Source organism: Onychomys torridus, chromosome X (assembly GCF_903995425.1).
Source record: "Onychomys torridus chromosome X, mOncTor1.1, whole genome shotgun sequence".
Classification (NCBI taxonomy): Eukaryota; Metazoa; Chordata; class Mammalia; order Rodentia; family Cricetidae; genus Onychomys; species Onychomys torridus.
Window position 1 is genome coordinate 99,173,771 of NC_050466.1, and position 25,315 is coordinate 99,199,085.

Below are 25,315 nucleotides of genomic sequence, written 5' to 3' on the forward strand. Positions count from 1 at the left end.
ACTGGTGTATGTATGTCACATATATGCAAGACTGCTTAAAACATATCAAAATAAAATGTCTCCAGTTCCAAGAGAAGAGAAAGTAAGGAGATAGTTTCCTGAATTTTTTTGTCACTCTGAAAAATAAAAGGAGTAAAGAATCTAGATCAATTCATCTGGTTATAAAACTAGTTATAAAACTAGTTGTAACAGGACAGCGTTCAAGAAAGTAGAGCAACTACTCCTGTACACCTTCCTAGGAGGCAGATGCAAATGTAGCATGTGATTGACTGACACAGTACAATATCATGTATCCAGTTACAGTGTACTTAGATTTGTGATTGAATCCAGGCAGATGAGTTTTACCTTATTGCCTTGTGTGTGTGTGTGTGTGTGTGTGTGTGTGTGTGTGTGTGTGAGTGTGTGTGTGAGTGTGTGTGTGTGTGTGTGTGTGTGTGTAATGCTGGGGACCAAACTCAGGGTCTACTTTTACTAGGCTATTGTCTAGCATTCTAATGCTAAGGCAAATCTCAACTGCGGTTGTTACAGCAGTGTTCTTTTTCTTAAGGTATAAATCTTTTTTGTTTGTTTTTGAGATTATAATTTAATTACAATTATTTCTCCATTCCCTTTCCTCCCTCCAAATCCTTTCATGTACTTATCCTTGTGTTACTCAGAATAAATGGACTTTTCTTCCATTAATTGCTGTTGCATGCATATGTGTATCTGTATCACTCTAGATTCATCACCATTTACTGACAAAAGCAACGTGTCTACATATAGTGTACTCAATGGAATTGCATGCCACCACTAATTTTAATTTTTACTGATTCCATTACAAAATCAACACCAGCAATTCAAAATTTTATCATGTTAAGGATTCCATTGTTTGAAAATATCCTTTCTACAATACAAATTTAAAGTGAATGGATTCAGTGTTTTTAAAAAATAATTTTATGCAAAATCTCATATCATCTTTTATTGTTAACATACTATATTTCCTAAAGATTTATTGATGTTTTATTTTATGTGTCTGAATGTTTTGCCTGCATATATGCATATGTACTTTGTGATTGCCTGGTATCAATGAAAGTCAAAAGAATTCACTAGATGACTTGGAACTGGAATTATGGACATTTGTGGGTGCTGGAAACCAAATCTGAGTCCTCTACATGAACAGAAATGCTCTTAACCACTGAGCTATCTCTCCAGCCCAAAACTCTATATTTTAAGAAAATAATATAAGCATACACCATTGGAGCAAGCTTATACATGACTGACTTTGCACACATGGTATGGTTCATGGACAATATGGAACACACACACACACACACACACACACACACACACACACACACCCCACATTAGGCCAGGATACCAGAGACTTGTATCCTAGTTAAGTATCCACTAAAAATTCATTATGTTACCTTTCTCAGGATAGATTAATAATCACAAGTCAAACAGTACACAATATTTGGTACTAGTGTTAGCAAAGTACTTTATATCTCTGGGCCTCAGATTCCTGACATGGAAAATGAGAGAACAGGCTTATCACTAGGAAGTCCTTCCTAGCTCAAATTCTACAACTCAAATGAAAAAGAACCTGATTTTCTCTACACATAAGAATCATATGATGAACCTTAGAGCACAAATGACACATTTTCATCTTTGATCTTTTAAGCTATATAAAATAAAGAGCATTTTCAACCTTAAGCCCTACACTTTATTCAGAGTTGCCTAACTGAATCATTCTGTCTATTGACATGCAAATAAATGTCTAAATATTAATTACTATAGTGGTTGTCTATGAACTAAAACTACTTTGAAAGAACTCACATAACTTATGTAATAGAAGAAAAGATCAAACAAACAAAAACCTCTGTATGAAAATGACTACACTGCCATTCAAGCGAAGTTCTGCTCTGTGGAACAATGAAGTTTTAATTCCAAGGGATAATATATATATATTAATATATATAGAAACTGTGATGACCATCATGGTGTTTAACTATCAAATGGAAACTATCAAGGATAAGTCAATCTAATATAGCAATTAAAAGTATAATGCAATAAACAGTGATCATAACAGATTTCAAGAGATGATGCATGATACAATGTGATCAGGAAGAAGTATAGAGTGATGGAATATTTCTAAGTAGTGTCTTTGCAATGGAAAGAATTGCAAACTAAACTACTTCTGAGATAATGATCCTTCGGTCTTGTTTATGAGGACATGCCATATTTGAAAGAAAGCCACTCACGTAACAGGTATATCATTTATGCTTTTTTCCCCTGACTCACAGTCAGGCTTGTTTAGTCACCAGAGGAATCCTTGCCTGACTAATGATGACTAAGATTTTACGTGTGTGTAGTTCTCTCTAAAACAATATTATTTAGCTCCCCAGGAAATTGTTTTCTAAGGAAAAAAAAAAGAAGTTAAATGTCTATAACTGTTCTCATTAGTCAGCTAGGTGTGTGGGAAGATGGTAAAGAACTGGCTAGTCTTTTTTCAACCCCTAAAGACATAAAGCCCAGTTAAAGAGTACACAATAAGAGAGAGGGGGGGGGGAGGAGAGAGAGCACGAGACAGTAGACAACAGGGGAGAAGAAAGTGACAAATAAAAGAACAGATGTAATAATTTTAGGAAAGATGATCTATATAGCTATTGAACTACACTTGAAAGGTACTTAACAGAAGGTATAATTTGAATAGAGCTTCCAAGATGGACAATATTTAAGTTATGTAAAATAGAAGGTAAGCTAGGTAAAAGTGGTGATAGTGGTGTGAGAAGCAAAATAAAAGAAGAAATTGTTCAAGAAACATTAGGGAGATATATACTGAAGAATAAAGTAAAATAGGTGCTGCCATTCAAAAGGGCTAGATTAAGATTTTTGCAATCTAGGTGGAGTCTGGATTGGAATAATAGATAATAGGAAGCCAAGTATATTCCTGTTAGAGAAAATAACATTGAAGTAGTGTTCACTGTAGTCTTGTCCAGTGAAGTGAGTATTTGGAGCAAAGGTGTATACTGTCTAGGAAGCTCCTTTAGTTACTAGTAAGAAGAGATGAGAGCAAGCAGTAGACAAAGAATGGTTGTGAGAAGACAGTCGAAGGAAAATTTTCCAGTATTTGACAAGCTCTTCACGTTAAAAACTAGAGAAAATCCATTTTCCTATCAAATGGGAATACATGTTGAGAACATGATGGGAGACTAATAACCTTACTATACAATCTTTCACCAAGGACAGATGGGCAGATTGTTCCTCGAAACAGCTGAATGACACAGCCCTTCCCATTGAAGGAATGCTAGAGAAAGTCTCTTCAAATAGAATTTGACTTACATGGTTCTAGCAGAAACACACAGGAAGAAGAAAGAAGGAAAGGACCAAATCTGAGATAGAGACTAAAGATTTATCAGCTGGGGCTAAGATGAAGGAAAGACAGACAGGTGGGTAAAATGTATTTCTCTGAATCTCCAAAGTGATTATCAAAATTACCGAATGTCATACCAAATCGAAACTCTTTAAAGGTTGAGAGTTGGATTTATTTGAAAAAAATTAGTGTGCCCCTCCCCATCCCAAACAGTTTCTTATCTGATAACTTTATTCTGCAAATTCTTCAACTTCATTCCTTTACATAGAACCTAAGTATCTGGAAATTAAGAATTTGCTTTCTCAAATTTATCAGGCTCATTTTGGTGCTGAATACACTAAGTAGGCCAGATGCAAAAACCAATGGAATATTCTTGCACTTCAAATGGCACTTGAAACATCTCAAGGCCAAATCCTTAACCTTTCCCTTATTCAGTTCAGACAGAGCTCAGCCCCACCCCCTCCAGCTAAAGGGAAAGGCGCCTGCGCAATCTCCAAGCCCAGTCTCCCTGCAGTGAACCGCCCCCCTCCCTCTAATCAGAGTGCTTATGCGCAGGCGCAGCGTCCTCGGTGCATTTGAGTGGGGCTATGAGCAATCTACTGTCCAGTGAAATCTAGAAGTGGTAGAATTCAATCTCGTCCTTTCTTCAGAAGCATAGGCACCAGTTTCCTCGTACTATCGGCCAATAGTAGGTCCCAGCCATCGCCCTCTTTCTAGGCAAGGTCCTGCACTGTGTGGCAATACCACAGTGTCCCCATCCTCGCTCCTTTCTAATTTCACGCTCTTTGCCAGGCTTTGCTGGGAGGGTAGAAGCAGTTGGTTTCCAAGAAGCCGCACCAATTTATTGGCTGTATCTTTAGGCCACAGACCCTACGGGCCCCCTACTGGGCACACTATCTTGAAAGTCCTCCTTTGCCCTTCACAACAACCCAGGTTAGGCGCTTACCTCGGGCGTGGTGCGGTCACGGAAAAGATCAGAGGATCCAAGAGGAGACCAGGGCCAGAGCAGGCAGATTCTGCGAGATTTTTCCTGGGTCTCCACTGCCGCCTCAGACAATGAAATCAGCGTGTCCGATCATCAATTCTCATCATGATCGTGACGTCACAAAAGACAGCGGCCAATGGGAGCCCGAGATCAGCTCCGGACAGTCCCTGGCCTCAGCCCAGAACCCAAGAGTGGGGAGGGGGGGGAGAGATGGCTTCCTGTAGTGGGGCTGCCTCTTCCCGGCACTTATCTGCTGGATCTGTGGCAAGGCCTCTCAGTACTTCTTTCCCTGGATAGCTGTGAACATCCAGCATCCCTGTGCCTATAGTAGTTTCATGACAATCATTTGAGTCACGTGATGCCTGGTCTTCAAACTTGAGATTTGCTTTGAGCAAAATTGTTCCCCATTACCAAAACTAAACGAGAGCATAAGGGTTCAACTGATGAGCATATAAGCAATATGATTAAAATCGAGAAGGTTCCTAAGGACCCTTTGGAATTTTTCCAGTAATAATGAGTGTACTCATTTGTGACTGATTGACAGTGGTGACTAAAGCAAGAAATAAACTCACTTCCTTTCTATCCTTTTTGACAGAAAAAAAACTTATTTGGGATCACTGTTACAAGAATAAATAAAGTCAAGCCTCATGTTATATCATTAACACTCCCTTGATGCATTATCCAAATTTGCTGGGTGTCATGAGAAATATAGAATTTATTAGTTAGTTGTTACAGAATTTGAAACACCATTTGGAAGATAGAATTAGGATGCAGTAAACATTGACAACAATAAAAGAGAATACATGATCATGTGTTCTTGTCATTAAGTAAATTAAAGACGGGATCTACACTGTTTTATTAGTGAAGGCATCAGTAAGATGGGAAAGCTGGGAAAGCATTGTATGCTAATATTGTAATTTGAAAGTTAGTTAAGAGAAGATACAAGCCACTGTCTTAAAGGAGAAAGGGAATAGGCAAGAGTATATATATATATATATATATATATATATATATATATATATATATATATATATACTGAGAATTAGTGTGAGATTGGATAGGTTGATAATAAAAAACTTTGAAAATAGACAGAAAGCTTTGATTCAGTTAAAAGCCACCAAAAGCTGTGGTTAAAGGTACATTAATCTCTTTAATCAAGGATTTGCAAAAAGCTTTGACAATTTTCATCAAACAGAATTCAAATCACACCCATCTCTAGATTTCCCAATGTCTTTCATTCTCATATACTATAAAATGAAATTATTATCAACCATACAGGAATGTATTTGTAGCATTTTACTGTATATGTATCAGACATGCATATTTACCTTGATCTCCTTCAGGAAGCACCTTGAATATTATTGCTACTGAAAATGAAACTTATTAGTTGGTAAGGTTTAATAATGTTTATTTAAATTCCAAAGTGGTTTTCAACAACATGGAGAATTGTGGATAGGTTTGATAATGTCACAAGTATACTTTCTCCACATACATTTACCATGGGAATTGAATAGTGTCTATTATAGAAGAAGAGATGTTAAAGATTTCCTATGAACTTTCTGGAAAGAGTAGATTATAATGGAATAATTCTCATGTTAAATGACTTGCGATTTTACACATAGTGAATTATTTAGTCATAAGGGTGTTATTGGTACAGGGAAATTGTTTGGGAAATAATTGGCTACTTATTAAGTGTTCCAAAGTGTGGGCAATCTCAGAAGACTCACCCTCTTTAATCCACACCAACATAGAAGCCAAATATTTAGAATTTGTTTTGACAGAGCATTTATCCATAAAGGAACTAGATCTCAAGTATCTGAGAGGACCAGTAGTTCTCATTTCAAAATAAAATATTATAGTTAAGATACTTTTGGCTAAAAAGGAAAATATATCTGAAGAAGCATTCAAACTGATCTTTGCCATTCACATGGACAGCAAAGAAAATAGCAAGATGCTACAGTGATGGTTCAGTGGTTAAAATCACTGGCTGCTTTTCCATAAGATAAGTGTTTGAGTCCCATCACCCACACAATGTCTCACAATGTCTGTTAATCTGGTTCCAGAGGATCTGATGCCCTTCTATGTGGGCACCAGGCACACACATGGTACACAGACATACATGCAGGAAAAACAGCCATGCATATAAAATAAGATACCGAAAAAAAGAAGAGCAAAAAGCTGATAGTGCAAAACTGTGTGTAGATTTCAGACAAGGTTGAAGATAGAAAGGCAATGCATAAATAAGTTTTTATCCAGAGCTGAGATGATTAAACCCAGGGTCATCCACATGTTAGACAAGTGCCCTACCAGTTATCCACACAGCTAGTCCTTCTTTTGAGACAGGTTCTCTGTATGTATCCCAGGCTGCCCTTAAACTCTCCATCATTCTGCCTCCACCTCCCAAATAATGTGATTAGAAGCACCTTAACCAGTTAAAATAAAAGTCCTGAGTTATTCAAACCTTTGAATGGGCTGAAAATATGTGTTGAAATAGTTATTTATGAAGTACAAACCATCACATCTTTTGTACCCCTTTTGCATCACTATTTACAAGTGGGAAAAGTACAAAAAAGTACAGAACGAATTAATTACCTAAAGCCAATGCATTAATAATGTACTAAATTATATTTTTCAATCAGAGTTGATCGCTTGAAAATGACTTTTAACAAGCACGTCACTTGCAGCTAACAGGTAGTAGATGTAAGTGGAAGAGTCAAAGTTTGGCCTTCAAGGACTGGAGCTAAGTCAAGACAGAATTACTGTTCTGAAATCTTCAGAACAATGTAAGTGCATAATAGAATGGTCTCAATAGCCAGAATCAGAAATCAAAGTCAATGTGCAGGTGGTTGGGAAAAATAACAGGTGGAAATACTCAAGACTGTGAATCAAGAAATGTTCAGATTGGGTTACAAAAGTTGAGTAAGAACTTAGTTAAAGAGGCTATGCATCAGGTAGTAGACAAATTCTTGACAAGACAAATAACAGTATAATCTACATTGGTAGGAAAAAGTTAGGCAAACATAAAGATAAATCTAAAAAGAAGGAAATCAGAGACTCAATAAAATAAGTGCAGATAAGGTCATTTTGATATATCAAACAAGGACATGATTGGGAGTCAAGGCAAACCAAGAACTAGAGTAATAATAGAAAATTCAAGAACAGAATATGGGAAAGTAAAGGGGATATATTAATGCCAAAGTGGATCTAACAAATAAGGGAAGCTACTTAGATTTGAGCTGCAACTTTAATAATCCCAATATGGTCAAACTGAACTAAACTCCCTGAAAATGGGAGGACATAATCAGTATCACCTGTCTACAATGAAATTCATGTGGCAAAAGGAGAAGCATGTAGCAGTCAGATTTCAACAAGAAAACAGGGTATTTTGGGTGTCTCATAAGAATTAATGATAAGAATCTTTCAAACTTGAGCATCATTTTTTTCCGTTAGAGTAAATTTTCTAAATGACATGTATCAATATTGTTTGACAATGAAATTTGCAAGACTACATTTTAGAACTTTGTATGACATTATACATTCAGTTGCATTACACAGGCCACGTGGAAATGTTATATCACCATTTCATAAACTTGTCTTACAAAATCGTTCTAATTATTTTTCCTTCAATAGAAATTCCTATTTAGCTTCAGACTATTGATCTGTGTAGACAAATTTCTAAATGGTCTTATTAAATAAAAAACAAACCCAGGGCCAAGTATTGGGGTGAACGCTGAAAGATCAGAGAAACAGAAAAAGCCAAATCCAACCTCACCTTGCCAATTCCTCAAATGATCTTGTTTCATCAGACTGCAGCCTCTGAGTCCTCATCAGGAATGGATCTCAGCTGAACTACTGCTAAAAAGCCTAAAAGCCAAAAAAAAAAAATGACTTTAATTCCTGGTCCTCATGCCTTATATACCTCTCTGCTTCCTACCATCACGTCCTGGGATTAAAGGCATGTGTCACCATGCCTGTCTGTTTCCAGTGTAGCTTTGAACTCACAGAGATCCAGATTGATCTCTGCCTCCAGAATGCTAGGATAAAAGGCATGTGCTGCCAAATCTATGTTTAATATAGTGACTGTTCTGTCTCTGACCTCCAGATAAGTTTGTTGGGGTGCACAATATATCAACCACATATCTGTATTGTGCTGTCTAGATAAACAACCTTTTTTTTTTAAAAAAAAAATCACTTTACTATGGTTCCATTTTATCAACCTAATATTTTTGGTAGCACAATGAGTAGGAAAGGAATGACAATGAGTTGGGCTACCCCTTCACAAATAAGCTACTTGTTAAGTACTGACCAGCACTAAGCACATGGCAAGACAGAATAAGGAAAGTAAAGTATGGAGTAGTGGTTTGAAGTTCACTTGGGGGAATTTTTTTAACTTTAATTCAGTTACTATTAAAATATGATGTACAACTGGAAATGCATACATGATTAGAAGGAGTGAAAACATACCACTGTATGTCTTACAATTTCATAATTAAAACCTTTAAATAGAATGTTTTTATAGAGAAAGTATTTTGAAAGCAATGTATACTTTTGAAAGTGCCCAAGTTATTTGGTAGTTATAATTTATCTTAACCTGCTTACATCTACTTATGCTCTTTATACTTGTTCTTTATCTTTATTTAAGTATAAATAACATAAATAGATGTAAGTATTAAGAACTAAAACACCATTGAGTAAATGTGAACCTGGAATTAGAAGGTATGTCTTTTAAGAAAGCTCATTTTAGATGGGAAATAATGGGTGGTATTGATCAAGTGATTTCAACCTATCATTTGGGCCTGTCAAGGAATACATAATTAGGGCAGAGTTATGCCTGTAAATTTAAAGCAAGACTTCCCATTTGGTGATCATACATATGGAAATAATATCTGAAGAACCAAAAGGTGGATACTCATACAACATGTGAAATATGGACTGAAATTAGTGCTAGGCCAAAATGGATATTAAGATTGCAACAGAGATTCATGAGTTAGACCTGCTTGTAAATAACTACTTTCTTGTAGTGAGATGACTTTATATGCTCTACACAAACTCAGTTGAAGACAATGGGCAATATCCTCAAATTTTAAAGGTACTCTCTATCTGTACAAAGCATAAGAGTGATATTCTAAAACTCTAATGAACATTATTCTATATTATAGAATTTTTGAACTGTTGAAGACCCCAAGTGTTCATCTAGTATTTTAATTATTCACTTTCTAGATAGACTAGTCCCTAGATAATATCCCCTGTAATATTTTTAAACCGTGTATGTCATGAACAATAAAGGATGAAGACAGCCTACATGAATATTTTAGTGTGGTAACAAAATAAAACACATAAAGTCAGATATTTTAAATTCAAATCTAATTTCCATTTATTAAGTTTCCATGATATTGAACACTGTAATGGATATTCTAACATGTGTCATCTCATTTAATCTTCATAATTTAGAAAGGAGGAGGTTGATTCTGTATTAAAGATAAGAATAGTGAATATGAATAATCAGTATGAAAATAAAGCAGAAATTGGTAAACATTTCATATAAATGAGTTTAATTAACATGAGGTTTGGACAATTAGGTTTTTACAGTTTTTAAAATACTCAATTAGATATATTCCATCCCCCTTTTAACAAAACATCTAATATTTTAATACCTGTCATTTTGTTGAATGATAGCTCTATGCCATATGCAAAAAATAAATTAAATTTGCTAATATAGACTTTACAAAAGTTTATAAGGTATTATTACTCCAATTTAAAAGTAAGTATCAAGTCTTGGAGACATTAACATCATAAAACTTGTATGCATGAGAGCCAATATTCAAATGTCTTTTTTCCTAACAGAAAAGCCTAATTATCCCTAGCTAAATTGCCTTCTGTGCTCACTGATATACACATTACTTTTAACAAAAATCCCAATGGCGAGATTTAACCATGGATTAGGTAAATATGGTACATAGGAATATGATCTACTGAAATACATGAGGGGCAGGAAATATATGGCACCTGACATTTTCTTTGAAATATTCAATCACAGAACACATTTAAACTTAGAATTTGTGGCAAAGTACTGCCAATTGTTGATTCTGAGTTATGTGGACTTGCTTTATTTTTCTCCCTTAACATTTAAGTATGTTATAATGTGTATTTAAGTATGAAATAATAATTTGTTTAAAGAAACCAAACCCTCTATTATCTTTTACTTCCCAAGTGCCCAAAGGAGACATTCTCATATTCTTACCTATATTATGCTTTCTTTGTGAAAAACCATGCACAGAAATAAGTGATATTTCTTTACTATTTCTTACCAGGAATTAATGACGTTGAACTATGGGCCATCTGAAACATCTGTATCAGAAGGACAAGGCTACCAGGAAATCTGAACTCACAGCCCCAGACTGCCTGCTAAAAAATAAACAACATATACTTCACATGATACAGTGATAAGTTTTATGTGCGACTAATAGGACTGTGTGAAGTTTTCTGTTATTTCTAAGGCTTGAAAAATTCATGACCACAGGATGTTTTAATATTATATTTTGATCCCCTTTATATTTACTTTTTAACAATATGGGTCAATGGTTAAATGAATATGCTACTTTGACCTCCCCTTAAAGAGAACACATGTCATTTTAACACTCTTACTCAGCCTTACTTTTTGCTTATATAACATACCTCTATATAACATTAAATCACATATTGCTTACTGTCTTCTTCCTTCAATAGATGGCAAATTTCATAAGGGAAGGCTTCAGTTAGGATTTCTTTTGCTGTGATAAAACACTATGACCAAAGGCAACTTGGGAAAGAGAGAGCTTATTTTATCTAATTCTTCCAGAAACCAGTCTATCTATTGATGAGGGATATCAGGGCAGGAACTCAGAACTCAAGCAGGGCAAAAACCTGAAGGCAGGAACAAATGGAGAGGCCATGGAGTAACACTGCTTACCAGATTTTCCCCCATGATTTGATCAACATGCTCTCTTTTACAATCCAGGATCACCTGCCATGAGGAGGCACCCTCCCACCAATGATCTGGGCACTCCCATGTCAATCATTAATCAAGATGCATCATGGGCTGGCCCACAGGCTAGTCTGGTGGTGGCATTTTCTCAGTTGAGATTCCCTCTTCCCAAAGGACTCTAGCTTGTGTCAAGTCAAAACACTAACCAGCATGGGTAACATATCCTGCCTTTCTTGTTTGTGGTTATTTCGAAAATCTAACAATCCCTGGTAAATAATAGGCACTGGTTTCATACTTGCTGATCACATGAATAAATTGATAGGTTTGTGAGGTTTGGCATCAGGCAAGGGAAAAGTTAAACAATCATTTTATATATATATATACTCAAGAAATGATAAATTGGAGTTCAGGAAGAAATGACCCTCATCCAGGAGCTTGCAGATGGTGGCATAGATGTGTACAGCTCTCAGGGTCCCATAGTAGACTTTAGTAATACAACTTTTACATCTATACTGAGGAATGGTTAGGGTGATAAAGACACTTCAGTTACATTTTATCTTCAATATGTACAAGTTATAGTTAATATTTATTGTTGTTTCATCTTCAATACATATCAATTATACTTAACATTTATTCTCAAAATGAAAAGACAAAAAAATCACTTAGGAAATATGCTTATAGAGATATGCTGTGGGATAATGCTCTTGTACATTGTAAAGATTTGCCACTTGAATTGGTTTAATAAAATGCCGATTGGCCAGTAGCCAGGCAGGAAGTATAGGTGGGGCGCCCAGACTGGGACACTAACACTCAACACTCTGTTTCCTGATTGAGGAGTCAATCCGAGCAACTGCTTCATTCTCCTAGTTCCCTAGTACATTGTGCCCTCCAACTGTAAAGCAAGATGAACCTTTCTTTCCTAAAGCTGTTCTTGCCAGATATCTTGTCACAAAAACTAACACAGCACCTGTATGGATTAAGACTGTTATATTAAATCATTTATGAGTTTGAGGGCATGTCCAATCTGGATCTGGAACAGACACCTTCATCTAGTATGAGTAGATACAGAAGAAATAATATTAACCAATTTATATATTGATATTTGTCACTGTGGGGATATCTAATATGAATAAGTCTTTTATTGAATTAGTATATAGGAAAGACGTGATAGACACAGATTGTGAAAGGAACAGAAAATGAACAAGAGTAGATGATAGGGAGAAAGAGATGGAAGAAAAGATGAATTTTGCCTACTTTTAAGTGGGGGAACATGAGTGTTTGAAGTCTTAGATGATTTTATTCTGAAAGTGCCTCTCCAAAACTGTATGATTTAATGTCTATGACAAATGTTACATTTTAAGAAAATGTTAAACTTTAATATGAGTAGAAAATGAACTACAGCAAGCTTCAAACATAGAAATACAGAGGGAAATAGATATAGTATATTCCTTATTTCATAAGGATAATCATACTAGCAAATACAAGAAAAGTTCCCTGTAAGTATGTAAAATTTAAAATAATGAATATAATTAGATTAAGTATTATTTTTCTAAGTAGCTAGACTTTCAAATTTATGGAGTGACTATAATATATAAACGATTGAGCTTTAATGTCCACATTTGATATATGAGACTATTTTTATCTGAGTTATATCATCATCTGAAATATATCTTAATACATGATGATGATGCTTTATAATCCATAATTTTATTTAAAAAGTAATACCACTTCTTAACAAGTGAAGACAAGGATATTTCTGACACTCCAGAAATGTGTTCAGAAATTTCTAGAAACAAGAAAAATTAAATGAAACAATGATTGAAATTAAAGTCCATTATGTTATGTATTATACAAGAAAATATCTATCTTCAATAAAAAAAGAAAAGTGCTGAACTATTGGGAATAAATTATAAGGATATTTATAAACTTTTCTCTGGTACATTATTATTAAAATATGACAAATTATCCAAAGACCATGAAGTTATCTCTTAACAGTAGTTAAACCTAATAATTCAAAATTTCCAAGCTGTGGAACAGGAATTAAATGCTTAAACTTCTCTACCACCACACTGCCACCCACTTACCTGTAGCATTATACTCCCTAGGAAGAGAGATAATGACAGTGATTAAGATAAAATAGTGTACTCAAGAAGGTACACTTAAGCATAATAAATAGTTTCATAAAGCTGTGATAAGAAAGGAAAAGCTGCTGTAGACAACGTTTGTGTTAGGGCTGAGTGTACACCTTGGTGGAATATAATCTGGCTAACATGTGAAGTCCCTGAGTTAGGTACATAGCACCACAAAAAATATTCTGAAGAGTAAGGACTCAGGAAATAGTAAACACACTACAGGTCAATACTTGCACTGGGCTGAAGGAACAAACATGAGCCTGAGGCTCAGACAGTTTGGTCTGGGTAGTTGAAAAGTCATTTTGAAAAAGATCTGCAAATGTAATTGGCATACTTACACAATGAACAGGAGACTGCCTATCTTAAATACAATCTTACAATCAGAAACATGAAATTTGTCCCACAAAACTATACATAGAAGTGATGGGAAAATAAGAGCATCCCTTTAAATGCATACATAGCTGAACTTCACAAAACAGGAAATAAAATGTGAATGAAAGAGTTCCATGTTGTCTCTGTGAGTTTCCAGGAGCTCCACCACCCAGTGCTTAGCTGTGGACTCTGCCTCTGCTTCTATCAGTTACTGGATGAAGGTTCTATGATGACAATTAGGGTAATCATCAATCTGATTACAGGGGAAGGCCAGTTCAGGGACCCTCTTCACTATCTTGGAGTCTTAGCTGAGTTTACCCTTGTGGGCTCCTGGGAATTTCCTTAGTACCAGGTTTCTCCCTAAATCCATAATGGCTCCCTCTTTCAAGGTATTTCTTTCCTTGCTCTACCTCTCTGTCCCTCCCCCAACTTGGCCATCACATTCCCTCATGTTCTCTTGCCACATCTCTTTAGCCCCCTCCTCCCCCAATGCTCCCAATTTAATCAGAAGATCCTATCTATTTCCCTTTCATAGGGGGGATCTATGCATGTCTCTCTTAAGGTCCTCCTTGTTCACTAGCTTCTCTGGAATTGTGGATTGTAGCCTGATTATCCTTTGCTTTACATCTAATATTCACTTACAAGTGAGTGCATACCATGTTTGTCTTTCTGGGTCTGGGTTACCTCACCCAGGATGTTTTTTTCTAATTCCATCCATTTGCCTGTAAATTTCATGATGTCATTGTTTTTTACCATTGAGTAAATACCCCATTGTGTAAATATACATCTTTATTCATTCTTCAGTTGAGGGTCATCTAGGTTATTTCTAGGTTCTGGCTATTACGAATAGTGCTGTTATGAACATAGTTGTAGTGGGTAGCCATTCCAGCTGTGACCTGGAAGTTTCAACCGCCATTGAGGCTTCGGTAATGGTCACGCCTACAAGGCAGGGCTGAGAGAGGACACTGAAGACCAGGGATCCAGATGCACAGGCTCTCTTGGTGCCTGGACCCTGGACACTGGAGGTAGACTGAACAGAGTTCTCCCGAGAACACAACCTGTATTATGAAATGTCCTCTATACTCTTTTCTTTTTGAAGTTTTAGACTGTTGTTCATAACTTTTAGATCTTTGATCCTTTTAAAATTTATTTGTATGCAGGGTGAGAGGAGGATCAAATTTCAACCTTTTGTGCAGACATCCAGGTTTCCCAACACCATTTGTTAAAAATGTTATACTTTCTCCAATGTGTATTTCTGTCATCTTTGTAAAAAGATTTGGTGGCTGTAAGTGTGTAGACTTCTATTTGGGTCTTTGATTCTATTCCACTCATCAATCTGTCAATTTTGAGACATTACAATGCTGTTTATATTACTGTGGGTCTGTAGTATAACTTTAAATTAGAAGAATTAATAACTCCAACAGTGTTTGTTGTTGTTCAGGATCATATTGGCTATCTGGATCATTTGTGCTTCATATAAATTTTAAAATTCTTATTTGTTTTGTTATTTTAATTCATGTGAAGGACTGCATTGACATTCATTTCAGGGTTGTTATTTGTCTTATTTCCCACCAGACTTGATGGTAAGACCCTATTGATGAATATAGCACATACTTTGGTCATAGAAATCATAAAGAAATCAAGTTGGTACTAATTGGGAAGCTTTCTCCAAGCAGGCTAGATTTCATAGGCTTGACAGTTTCTACTCAGGCTGCCAGAAGAATTAAAGAAAACATTAGCAGTCTTGTGGAGCTGAGAACCCTATGAATGACAAAATGACTAACATAGCAAGATATGCTCATGTGTGCAAGCGTAGCCCAGGTGTTATGATATTAATCAACCACTTTCTGCTTATATTTAGGGACCACTTCATAAGAGCAAACTTAACCTGGCCAAGAACCTGATTGGGGAGCTCATAGGACCCAAGGGTGAATGTACTATTATCCTGCAAAATGGACATAGTTTCAAACTAAGCTCTAATTCATATCTCTTTACTCATAGATTAGTACAGCTCTCAGACCTCATTAAAAATGTCTTTGTACAGTAGACTGTGGTTAATACAGAGACTTACAGCTGATTATAGTGGAAAATAAGTGTCAGTGGAGTGCTTAGTCACAAAGTGAACATCTCTATCATTCCCAAGACTTAGGTTCCATCACATAAGAGCAAGAGGAGGGATTGTAAGTGCCAAAAGTTAAGGATGGTTTGGAGTACAATGGTGTCTTCTGGACATGACAAGCTACCTGTTCTCACAAACTTACAGCAATTATGGTAGCCTGCATAAGAAATTTATAAGATAAAACCAGCTAATATTCTAGCATGAAAGGGGAAGAGAGGCTCTTAAGACTCGGTCGCAGCTGAAGAGATGCTGACAGCTGATGACTTCTAGTGAAAGGACAGTCAGTTTTCTTCAAGTGTGTGGTCCTTGGTAGATCACCAACAATCCAGTGTATAAGCATGTAGGAATCATGAAACGGACTTGGCATGTTATTTAAAAGATAAGAGGGAGACAACATCATTGGGGTGGGTGGATATATGAGTAGTTAGGTAGAGGAGTGGGGAGTCATTATTATCAAAATAAATTCTATGAAATTCTTAAAGAATTAATAAAAACATTTAGAAAACTTCTCTTGTTGAGTAAGAAGGTAGAAAATATTCTTTTGTTGACAAGTCCTACCACTATTGACAGTAAAATGTATCTCCTATCATTATATCTTAAGTAAGGACAGAAAAGTATCAGGTCTTGCTCCTGTAGTCTCACTAGGTTCTGATGGTGCCATATTTCTCTTTAGGTTGTTTAAAGTGTTCTTACACTGCCATCTACCCACTTCTTCTTTTGTTTGTTTGTTTTGTTTTTGTTTTTTGTTTTGTTTTTTGAGACAGGGTTTCTCTGTGTAGCTTTGCTCCTTTCCTGGATCTGTAGACCAGGCTGGCCTCGAACTCACTGAGATCCGCCTAGCTTTGCCTCTCAAGTGCTGGGATTAAAGGTGTGTGCCACCACTGCCTAGCTCACTTCTTCCTTTAATCCAAACAGGTGGGGCTCCAGGTGACTCTTCTTCCAATTGGTCCAGGTAGGGCCTCTGGCTCCTGTGGTGTAGCGTGAATCTTAAATGCTCTTATTAATAAAAACAAACCCAGAGCCAGGTATTGGGGTGAATGCTGAAAGATCAGAGAAACAGAATAAGCCACAGCCACCTCACCTTGCCAATTCCTCAGCTGATCCTGTTTCCTCAGACTGGATGCCTCTCAGCTGAACTGTGCTGTTCAAAAGCCTAAAAGCTTAACCAGGTCTAGTTCCATATCCTCAGACCTTTCTGCTTCCTGCCATCACTTCCTGGGGTTAAAGGCTCTTGTTACCATGCCTAGCTGTTTCCAGTGTGGCTTTGAACTCACAGAGATCCAGATGGATTTCTGCCTCTGGAATGCTAGGATTAAAGGTGTATGTGCCACCATTATCTGGCCTCTGGATCTAGTGGCTGTTCTGTTCTCTGACCCAAGATATTAGGGTGCACAGTATTTTGGGGAACACAATATCACCATACTGTGGTGGTTGTTTTTCCTAGTGGGATCAGGAGAGGGCTTATTGCTCTGGTGGTCATAGTTCCCAATTGGCACAGGGTGAGCATATGGATCCTTTGCTCACTGTTCACATTACTATCTTTTTCACTTGAGATTACATGAGAGATTTTGTATCTTTATCCCTATACGTACTCACGAGTGGTTACTATTGTTCTTGTTCTTACATCAATCTGTCATAATGGGTACACAACTGATATGTATGTCAGTTAATCACAAAATACACCTGAAACTCACACAATACACACTAATTTGAAAAGTGACAATTTTGGAGTTAGAGAGATGATTCAACTGTAAAGAAAACAAGAGTTTGGGTCTCAGTGCCCACATTTGGAAATTCACAACTGTTATTCCAACTTCAGGCAATCTGGCACATTCTTCTGGCCTTCATGGGCATCCATACACATATGTGTGCACATATACATAAATAATGTCTTTTAATTCACAGTTTAAACAGTCATTCAAACTATAGTTAGGTAATTATAGAAAATCTGAGGATAATGTTTGAATGATTGCTAATATCCAAGCAACAGAGTCAATATTAGACTGTCTTAAAATCTTCTCTGCCCAAGAAATTAGTCTAAAATGTTTCAATTTATCCTCATAGAGATTCTTAGGACAAGGGCACAAAGCAGCCACAAAATATCACAAGAATCATCTCTAGCCCAATTGCTAATAGTATTCCCCTCTGAAACCTCTGATCTAGGCCTCCATAGTCCACATGGATCTCAGTACTACTGTCTTCCAGGCTCCTACTAGGATGGTCCATTAAGCCTCACTTACAGGGTTCAACCACTTTTCTACACCAAAGTCCCAAATTCTTCCAAAAATAAAAATGAAAACACAAAAGAACAGCATTGTCAGGCCTGTTACAGCAATAGCCTACCAACTTCTGTCATGGTTACTTTTCTATTGCTGTGGTAAGACATGACTGAGGCAATATAAAAAGAAAATATTTACTGGAGTCTTGTGCAGCATGAACCTTAAAGGTACTTGTTAATAAAATCAAACCTGAGGCCAGTTATTGGGGTGACTGCTGAAAGATCAGAGAGACAGAACAAGCCACAGTTTCCTCACCTCCCCAGTTCCTCAGCTGGCCTTGTTTAGTCAGATTGCAAGCTTCTAGGTCCCCATCCAAATGGGTCTCAGCTGAACTACTGCTAGAAGCCTAAAAGCTTAACCAGCCAAATGCTGAACCAGCCAAATGCTTCTAGTTTCTGGTCTTCATGCCTTATACTTTCTGCTTTCACTCCCTGGGATTAAAGGCTGGATTTCTGGGATTAAAAGCATGTGTCACCAAGCTTGGCTGTTTCTAATGTGGCCTTGAACTCAGAGATCCAGAGGTATTTCTGTCTCTGGAATGCTAGGATTAAAGGCGTGTGCTACCACTGCCTATTCTCATGTTTAATATTGTGGCCATCCTGTTCTCTGACCCCAGATAAATTTATTAGCATGCACAATATTTTTGGGAACACAATACCACATTTCCCCTGTTTTTTGTCTAAAATTTAAAAAAGGTTATAACTAAGTTGGAATCTTAAAAGTTCTTATTAATAAAATCAAACCTGAGGCCAATTATTGGGGTGAATGCTGGAAGATCAGGGAAGCAGAACAAGCCACAGCTACTTCACCTTGCTAATTCCTCAGCTGATCCTGTTTCCTCAGGCTGGAAGCCTCTGAGTCCTCATCCAGAATGGGTCTCAGCTGAACTGTGCTGCTCCAAAGCCTATGCTTAACCAGCCAAAATGTTTAACTAGCTTCTGGTCTTCACGCCTTATATATCTTTCTACTTTCTGCCCTCACTCCTGGGATTAAAGGCTGGATTTCTGGGATTAAAGGCATGTGTCACCATGCCTGGCTGTTTCTAACGTGACCTTGAACTCAGAGATCCAGAGGTATTTCTGTCTCTGGAATGCTAGGATTAAAGGCATGTGCTACCACTGCCTATCCTCATGTTTAACATTGTGGCCGTCCTGCTCTCTGACCCCAGATAAGTTAATTTCGGGAAACACAAAATATTTTGGGGAACACAATACCACCACAGTCTTGATTACACTTTAAGGAAGGTAGAGGTCATGAACACTATGATGGAGAGCTGGACAGTAATCAGGAAGGTATGACACTGGATTATGGCTGAGATCTTACAATTCGATCCAAAAGCACAAGGGAGAGAGAACTACCTAAGAATGGTACTGGCTTTTCAATCCTCAAAGATTGCTACCAGTAACATACCTCCTCCAACATGGGCACACCTCTTAATCCTTTCCAAACAATTTAATTGAGAACCAAATAATGAAACATATGATAATATGGAGGTCATTTTGTTTCAAATCACTACACTTGCCTTCCTTTAAATATTCATACTTTGAAATAGATTGTGTCTTTTAAAATAATGGGCCATTTTTTGGTTTAATACTTTTCAATTTAGAGAATTTATAAAATAAAGAACACCAAGAATCATAAAATTGGTGCACTCTATGTAGACCAATCAAGTATATGTGTATACATGTATATTTCCTTTACAAATAAGTAAATTTTAATTACACAAAACTAACTTAATATTTCACTTATTATAAGGTGTTTTTTTTTCAATGTGGCTTTAAAACCACATATCACTTAATTTTCCAGTCTACCACAATTTAAACAATCCTCAGTTGCTGGAGATGCTAACTGCATTGTATTTTTTGATATTTCAATTCCACAATAAATATCCTTGTATTTCCCACTGAAACAATTTCCAATTTAAAACAAATTAGATGTGAATATCTGGGTCAAAGATTATGCACATTTTAAGCCGTTGAATACATATTAGTAAATTTCTGTTTAAAAGATTTTACTGGGTTATAGTAGCACAATCAGGGGCTTTTTTATCTTACCTTTTTTGACTCTTAATATTATTATTGTTATAAATAGCTGAACCCTCAAGAGAAGCATGGCATCTCATTTTAACTTGCATTTCTGAGGCTACTATAATAATTATTTTCTTCATTTGTGAATTGCTTATTCATTACCTTAGTTCACTTCAAAAAATAAAGTACTTTTTTATCTAATTGGCTAATAAGCTATATTACAAAATCATAAATTAATTTTTTTTCTAAAGACAGCCTCTCATAGAGTCCATATGGGCCACCAACACAATATATAATCTTATTGCCTCCAACTTCAATTGCAGAGATTACAGGTGTACACCACCATATTCAGCTAAAAGACAATTCTTTATCTAGAATATGTGTTGCAAGTAATTTCCAGTCCACTAATGATTTTTGGTTATATTGTCAAATCTACTATTTCCCACATTTTTTAGTTTAAACAGTTAAAAATATCTTTATTCCTATACAACAAGTGATTACTCTAATTTTCCTTTGATATTTTCTAGTTTCAGTTTTTGTATTTAGCTCTCATATTTATTTTTTTAATTTGTGCATAACCTAGAAATTAAAATATTTAAATAGTTACCATAATACTATTTCACAAATAATTCTCCATACTTTCGTAATATGTAGTTTAAACAGCATCTTAAAAAAAAAAACCTATCACTGGCAGTCCCCACAAGCAGGCAAGCCTCCAGACTGAACTCCCACCCCTACCACACACTGGACTCTGTCCCTCCAAGACCCACTCTATCACCTAATCTCACCCACCTGAACATCCTCACCGTGGCCAGCCCTCCACTGAAACCCCAGCAGACTACAGAGGCACAGGCACAAACCACACAAGTTGGAAGAAGCAGCACAGGTACAACCCACAGCAGTTGTAAGAACAGATCTGTGTAGCTAGAGTTTTCCTGCCTGACCCACAGTCAGGACAAATCTCTCTCACCCGCCAAACACTCAGACCCAACCAAGTAAACATACAGAAACTTATATTGCTTACAAACTGTATGGCCATGGCAGGATTCTTGCTATCTACTTCTTTTATCTTAAATTAACCCATTTCTGTTAGTCTATAAGTTGCCACGTGGCCCGTGGCTTACCAGTACATTTCATCTCACTTCTCATGGCAGCAGCTTGCAATATCTCTGCCTCCGACTTCCTGTTCCCAGAATTCTCTTCTCTGCTTGTCCCATGTATACTTCCTGCCTGGCTACTGGCCAATCAGCATTTTATTTACACAGAGCAATATCCACAGCACTTCCCCCCTTTTTTTAAAGGAAGGTTTTAACTTTTACATAGTAAAATTACATATAACAAAACAATTATTAAGCAAGAGTTACAGTTACAATATTAAGGAAGATATCCTATCTATCTTATATTTGTGAGTCTAAGGTTTTTATATCTAACTTATCTTTTATCATAACTGAGGAAATTATAATTATCTAGTCTTCAACCACATCAAAGACCTCAGAAGGATACAATATTACCTGAGAACCGGGAGAAGGATGCAAGCAACTTTTGGGAGTCTTGCAGGGTAGACAGAAACAGCTGGCCGTCTGGACAGTCACCTAATGTTCCTTTGTAAAGTTGGGGCATCTGTCTTCAGCCCACAGGGCTAGAGTGTCTTGGTCACTTTTCTTAGTGTCCCGTAGAATGTCCGGCAGTTTCCTCTGTGAAGCAGAAACCCAAATGGCTATTTTTGTCAAGGTGAAGTTAAACTCTATATGAAGTGTCATCAATGCCCATCCTCTTCTCTGAAATAAATCAGTGCAGCCAGGAGCAGACATGTCTCACTGTCCAGAAAGTCTACATTTTTAAAAATATTTTAAATGCCATATTCTGTAGGTCTTTGAAGTATTTGAAGTATCAATAAACTAAAATCTATAGCAATGGAAAACATTTTAAACAAGTTGTTGCTCTTTAAAAGTAAGTTCATTAATCCACCCTTTCATCCTTCCGGAGACTTAGAAACCAGACCCAGCTTCCATCCTGCCCCCAAACTCCCATCTGGACCAGAGGTGAGTGCCCAGGGTTATAGTCGGAGAGGCTCCCACCTCTAAGTCCTACCCCTGGGCACCAGCCATCCCGGGAAGACCTGCCCAACCTGGCCCCGGTTTCTGGCCATTTCATGGGAAGGTCCCCCTTTTACAAAACTGCAGGCACACCCTGCCCCCACACCAATCTGCCAGAGACCCCATCTACTGAAGAGGGAAATAGAAAAAAATGAAGAAGACACTAGCAGAAGGAATACTGGAAATAGAAAATCTGAGTAAATAAACAGGAAATTCAGAGGCAAGAATAACCAACAGAATGCAAGAGATGGAAGAGAGGATCTCTGGTGTTGAAGATATGGTAGAAGAAATAGATTCATCAGTCAAAGAAAACACTAAAGCCAACAAAGTCATAACCCAAAATGTCCAAGAAATTTGGGACACCATGAAAAAAATAAACCTATGAATAATAGGGATAGAGGAAGGAGAAGAATACCAACTCAAAGGCACAGAAAATATATTTAACAAGATCATAGAAGAAAACTTTCCCAACTTAAAGAAGGAAATACCTATGAAGACACAAGAAGCCTATAGAACACCAAACAGACTAGACCCCCCAAAAAAGTCCCCTTGCCACATAATAAACAACTAAATGTACAAAATAAAGAAAGAATATTAAGGGCAGCAAAGGAAAAAGGCCAAGTGACTCATAAAGGCAAACCCATCAGAATAACACCCTATTTCTCAATGGAGACTTTGAAAGCCAGAAGGACCTGGACAGATATAATGCAGACACTAAGAGACCATGGATGTCAGCCTAGACTAATATACCCAGCAAAACTTTCAATCATCATAGATGGAGTGTAGATAGAGTTTTCCACAGCACTTCCCCTTTTCTTTTTTTTTTTAAAGGAAGGTTTTAACTTTTACATAGTAAAATTTTAGATAACAAAACAATTATCAAGCAAGAATTACAGTTACAATATTAAAGAAGATATCCTATCTATCTTATATTTGTGAGTCTAAGGTTTCATATCTAACTTATCTTTTATCATAACTGAGGAAATTATAACTATCCAGTATCTTTCAAAGTAGGTTCATTAGTCTACCCTTTCATCCTATTATATCTATATCATATCCCCTTTTCTTCTTTAGAAAGAAATTGTATTTATTTATTTATTTATTTATTTATTTATTTATGTATTTATTTTTGGTCTTTACGAGACAGGGTTTCTCTGTAGCTTTGGAGGCTGTCCTGGAACTTGCTTTGTAGACCAAGCTGGCCTCAAACTTACAGAGATCCACCTGCCTCTGCCTCATGTGCCACCACCGCCTGGCTTCTGCATTTATTTTTTTAAAAGATTTATTTATTTATTATTATGTATACAATATTCTGTTTGCATGTATTTCTGCAGGCCAGAAGAGGGAACCAGATCTCATTACAAATGGTTGTGAGCCACCATGTGGGTGCTGGGAATTGAACTTAGGATCTCTGGGAGTACAGCCAGTGTTCTTAACCTTTGAGCCACCTCTCCAGCCAGAGATTACATTTATGCCATATTCTGTAGACCTTTGAGGTGTTTGAAGAGTACCTGTCTATCTGAAATATATCTACGTATACTTAGAAAACTTAACATGACTATAAGTTTAACTATCATAGAAGACTAATTGATCTGTATTTCTTAATTATCCATTACAATCTAAATGAGTTGCATAAACAATATCTCAAATGAGAGTAGAAATATATATATACAGTGTAACAAAATTAACATTAAGTTTGTATCAATAGACTAAAATCTATATCAATGTAAGACATTTTTAACAAGTTGTTGTTCTTTAAAAGTAAGTTCATTAATCTACCCTTTTATCCTATTTTATCTGTATCATATGCCCTTTTCCTTTTTAGAAAGAGATCGCATTTATAATCAACCCAATTTAAAGAAAAATGTTGGTTTTTCTCTGTCCCACACCAGAGGGCTCTTCTGATTTGGGACACAAGAATCTCTTAACCTTTTCTTTTAATATGTCTGGGTTTAGAGAAAGAGTGAGCCAATTCCATCTCCAAAACCAGCTGGAAATTTGGGCGTAATTTTTCTTACCACTTCCTGCTTGGGGGGAGCACTGTATCTTATGGGGACACAAAGAAAATTTTAGGATTATGGAGTAGTTATGAGGGTAAACCTCTGAGCCAGGTGCCTTGAAACCATTCTGGATGTTGGATCATCTGGGCCATGGTGTCATTGGAGACCTTTCAGGTGGTCTTGTCTGATCAAACCTGATGTATCTTAATCTGGAACAAATCCACAGCCTCTGGCTTTCTGTGGAAACAAAAGCAGAGACTCTTTTCCAAAGCAACATATCCTTATATCCAAATTTTGAAGTCAAGTTACCTTTAAAATTTACATATTTGTTTAACTCAACATCTTTAACTATCAAATCTTTTTCTGTAGTTAAAAATTCCAAAGACAACATAAACCAGATTCTCTGTGTAATATGCATCATTGTAAGATTGAAACGCCCCTGTGGCTGTGGGCTCTGCCCACCTCAGCTTCCCAAAGTGGTGGTGGTACAGTTTACCGCCAGCCATGGGTCTGGGGCCATGTGTACATTCAACTATCAGAAGCAATTCTATCAAAGTACCGCATAGCCCAGAAACCTTTTTTTTTTTTAAATAGCAAAGGCTAAATCCATCATGGAGCAGAGTAAAGTGCCACTTGTAGATTCCTCAGTCCCGCCACACTGCAGGTCAGACCTACACGCCAGGAACCCGCCATAGTAGCTCAAACTGGCAGGCTGCTGCTCACTTGAGAGACACAACTAGGAAGCTGTTTTTAGCCCTGTTTTAGAATCTTTTATCTCAGGTTTTAGGTGGAAACTCATGCCCCACATTGGGTGTCATTTGTAGTTAGAGTTTTCCTACTTGGCCCAGCGTCAGGACAAATCTCTTTCACCCACCAGTCCCACAGTCGCTCAGACCCAACCAAGTAAACACACAGAAACTTATATTGCTTACAAACTGTATGACAATGGCAGGCTTCTTGTTATCTACTTCTTCTATCTTAAATTAACC

General features: G+C 36.8%; 1 protein-coding gene across 2 annotated transcripts in view; it reads right to left on the minus strand.

Moving 5' to 3' along the window:
* Positions 1-4,427, minus strand: part of Hdx (highly divergent homeobox) — a 116,510-nt gene extending 112,083 nt beyond the window's left edge. For both annotated transcript variants that reach the window (XM_036175712.1, XM_036175711.1), the window contains exon 1: positions 4,299-4,427. The gene's annotated coding sequence lies outside the window, so the exon portion shown is untranslated. The remainder of the gene's footprint in view (positions 1-4,298) is intronic.
* Positions 4,428-25,315: the final 20,888 nt, after the last annotated feature.